The sequence below is a fragment of the Ostrea edulis genome, chromosome 2 (assembly GCF_947568905.1).
Source record: "Ostrea edulis chromosome 2, xbOstEdul1.1, whole genome shotgun sequence".
NCBI classification, from domain to species: domain Eukaryota; kingdom Metazoa; phylum Mollusca; class Bivalvia; order Ostreida; family Ostreidae; genus Ostrea; species Ostrea edulis.
The window spans coordinates 51,892,529-51,896,736 of NC_079165.1; the positions used below are offsets into that span (position 1 = coordinate 51,892,529).

The window sequence follows — 4,208 nt, forward strand, 5'->3', positions numbered from 1 at the left end:
TCGAAACTGTGACTGTGAGATGTATGAGAGTTTCAGTCTCTACCCAGAGTTGTCGTTCCTTGCTCTCACTTACACCTCTGTTAATGTCTCAAAATAAGCAATTAATGTTATTCCACATGTAAATCCCCCTTTTACGGCTAATAAAACTAAGAACTGTTTTATAAAATATCGGGAAAACGTAGGACAAGCAACTATTTGTAGATTTTCCCCCATTGCTATATATTCTTCATGTACCTATGTATAGGCCTGGTGCAATAGAACTACCCAATATCCACGTTTCAACCCAAATCAATACTTCTTGTGTACAAAAAGATTTGACATCTGCTCAATATTTATTTATTTACGTATATTTTATTAACTGAAGTCAAAACCATACTTTATTTGAGCATACGTGCCATTTTACAAAAATCTTGTAAAACCCTTGAGGCGTTGACAGAGGTGTAAGTGAGTGTAAGGAACGATAACTCTGGGTAGAGATTGTGAGAGTTTGACTTCTGGACACAGACTACCAATTATTTTGCTATACATTCCTTTATAACATAAAAATTAATATCAAAAATTCCACTGCCTCAACTTACTTGAAACTTGGTACAGACTTGGAGCAATTCAAGTCCAAAAATATTTGTGAATCTCAGGAAAATCCACCGCACACAAGTCCTGTTATGACACCGCAAGTAACCCCTACCCTACATATTTCCCTTTCCCTTTGAGAAGCAGGTAAACAATGGCCTACAGTGTATTTACACCCTTCCTACTACACTTAAGAGCAGAATTTCCCATTATTATAAGTTTTTAATTTTTTTCAGACCTTCTTCTTTCCATCTATGCCCTATAATAACACAAATCCACCCCACATACATCCCCAAGAATTTTTAAGAAAAAACCTCTATTTATAAACAGGCACTACTTGAAATAAGGGTAAAATTAGTAGTCTGTAACCTTCTAGGCGGATAATTCTACTTTCACTTTAAACGGTGGGTTGAAAAGAGCATGCTGCATCTTTGATGTAAAATATCTCGAAAAAGAAGCAGGGACCCTATTGCAAATTTGGCCTTGTTGGAAAGGTTAGGATTTTTGCTGAAGTAGATATATGTCATTATACTGGGAATTTTTTTTTTTAATTAGGAGGGGTTGAAAATGGGTATATTTTCATCATTTTTGTTGATTTTTTACTTCCAGGATGGCAGGTGCCAGAGTGTATCCCGACCCATTTCAAGGCTAGCAGCAGATGTCATGATGGACCTTTAAAATCTTTCACATGTGTACTTTCATGAACCATATACATTATATGATTACAAAGTCTTACCAGTTATGGGTTGCTATCAAGGAAGCAACCGGGGAAGTCACTTCTGCGTACTGCACTTACATGGGGTGGGGGGTGTTAGTATGTTTCAGTCTGCAGTACTACATTTGGAAATAAACAATACAATATAATGAACGATTACCCTTTCATTGGTTGTAGTGCATATGGCATTTTTCTTGTCAGTGACATGGCAAAGAAAGTTTTTGAGATAAAATGTCCATTTTCTTCAAGACATGCATCTTAAAGAGGTTGCTGTTCAGAAAGGTTGTTCAATTGTTGGGAACACATCTATTGTTACTGAGAAATCAGAGTACTACCATCAGATGTAAGGTCAAATGGGTATCTCTATCACTGTGTAGAAACGGACTAGGGTAAAGTACGTTACCCTAGTCTAAGATGTATGGAGCGCCAAATTAACATAAACTCAAATAATTGAAGATATCGTCAATTATTTGAAGATATCATCAATTCAATTATTGCTCTCTTTAATTGAATTAATGCGCGCATTAAATCAATTATTGCTCTCATCAAATGAATTAATGCGCGCTTCAATTCAATTACTGCTCTCATCAGTTAATTAATGCGCGCATCAATTGAATTAATGAGAGCAATAATTCATTTAATGCGCGCATTAATTCAATTATTGCTCTCTTCAATTCAATTGATGAGAACATCAATTGAATTAATGAGAGCAATAATAGATTTGATATGCGCATTAATTCAACTATTGTTCTCTTCAATTCAATTGATGAGAGCATCAATTTCGTAGAAATATTGCTCGCAATAATTAATTTAGAGCTCAGTGTAAATAATTTGATTATCTCTTTAATTCAATTGAAGATATCTTTAATTATTTACAATGCTTTTTTATAAGGAATTAATGCGCGCATCAATTCTTTTAAAGAGAGCAACAATTCAATTAAAGAGATCATTAATTCCATTGTGGATATGTTGAATTGAAGATATCTTTAATTATATAGCTGTTCTCTCTAAAAGAATTATTGCTCTCTTCAAATGAATTAAAGATATCATTAATTCAATTGAAAAGAGCAATAATTGAATTAATGCGCGTATTAAATCAATTATTGCTTTCATCAAATGAATTAATGCGCGCTTCAATTCAATTACTGCTCTCATCAGTTGAATTAATGCGCGCATCAATTGAATTAATGAGAGCAATAATTCATTTAATGCGCGCATTAATTCAATTATTGCTCTCTTCAATTCAATTGATGAGAGCATCAATTGAATTAATGAGAGCAATAATAGATTTGATGTGCGCATTAATTCAACTATTGTTCTCTTCAATTCAATTGATGAGAGCATCAATTTCGTAGAAATATTGCTCGCAATAATTAATTTAGAGCTCGGTGTAAATAATTTGATGATCTCTTTAATTCAATTGAAGATATCTTTAATTATTTACAATGCTTTTTTATAAGGAATTAATGTGCGCATCAATTCTTTTAAAGAGAGCAACAATTCAATTAAAGAGATCATTAATTCAATTAAAGCGCGCATCAATTCAGCTGAAGAATTAATGCTATCATCAATTTAATTAATGCGCGCAATAATTCAGAATTGAAGATATCATTAATTATTTGAAGAGATCTTTAATTAAATTGTTGCGCGCATCAAATGAATTGATGATATCTTCAATTATTTGAGATTATGTTAATTTGGCGCTCCATAAGATGGCGACAGGCAAATACGCTTCCACTTTATTCGTTCAAATATAGGACTTCTACTTGGTGTTTTCTGTCCTGACTTCTTAATTTATTTAGCGTTAATTACATATAGGTAGTGTTAGTTTTAAATCCCTATCTAGAGATTTTATTTAAATTGCACGTATTTAACAAGAAAATCTGCTTCAAAGTTTTGCTACAGATTAGGGTAAAGTTCTTGGAATGTTGATGCACGATTAGTGTATAGTTTTTTTTTGGCGATTAGGGTAAAGTTATTTATCGAACATTCAAATATGCAGTGTTTTTATTTTATACTTCTTTTTAAAATTGATATAGAACTGTAAAAGCGTTAAAGACAGTTAATGCGAACAGAGTTCAATAGACGTACGTAGAGGTCACACCGAATGTAAACTTTTTTCTTTCTTTTCTCAAATGAATATAATAAGGCCCCGTGGGGATCCGGGTTAGAATACATGTAGGTCCTCAGTACCCCTTGCTTATCGTAAGAGGCGACTAAATGGGGCGGTATTTCGGATGAGACGGCAAAAATCGAGGCCCGGTGTCAAGCAGGTTGGAACGATAAAGATCCCTCCCTGCCGTAAGCGCCGAGCATAGGCCTAAATTTTGCAGCCCTTCACCGGCAATGGTGACGTCTTCATATGAGTGAAACATTCTCGAGAGGGACGTTAAACAATATAAAATCAAATCAAATGAATTAAGAATTCAAGTTGCATATAATTATAAAATCTTATCATTTTTTAAAATTATATCATATTTTCCATTTCATATCCGTTATTTTTGTCATATGGAGAATATACTGTACATTGTATTTATTTATTAATTTGTGAAATTTATGTTTTCTTTGGTGTACTGTTGCATGTACATTTAAATTATCTGTGAATGTAACCAACATAAAATGTGTTTTCTAAGATGACAATGGAGATCACAAACAAATACGTGTATCTTGCAGATTGTAACTCAACTTCAGCGGTAGCTCAGTGGTATCTGAGAGCATTTGCTTCATTACCGGGAGGTGGCGAGTTCAAGCTCGTGTCATGTCGTAAACATCGGTAGTGATTATTCCTTCGTTAAAATCACGGATCTTTTGGATATGACCTTTAAAATGGAGGTCCTGTGTTGCGGCAAACGTTGGCACGTTAAAGACCCCCCCCCCTTATGGAGCGCCAAATTAACATAAATTAACATAATAAAAAAGATAT

General features: G+C 33.8%; 1 long non-coding RNA gene across 1 annotated transcript; it reads left to right on the forward strand.

Annotated features, from left to right (window-relative positions):
• The first annotated feature begins 732 nt into the window (after positions 1 to 732).
• On the forward strand, positions 733 to 1,434 carry LOC130051792 (uncharacterized). Its single transcript, XR_008800039.1, has 2 exons — positions 733 to 1,064; positions 1,180 to 1,434. It is a non-coding gene; the product is annotated as an uncharacterized LOC130051792 (long non-coding RNA).
• Positions 1,435 to 4,208: the final 2,774 nt, after the last annotated feature.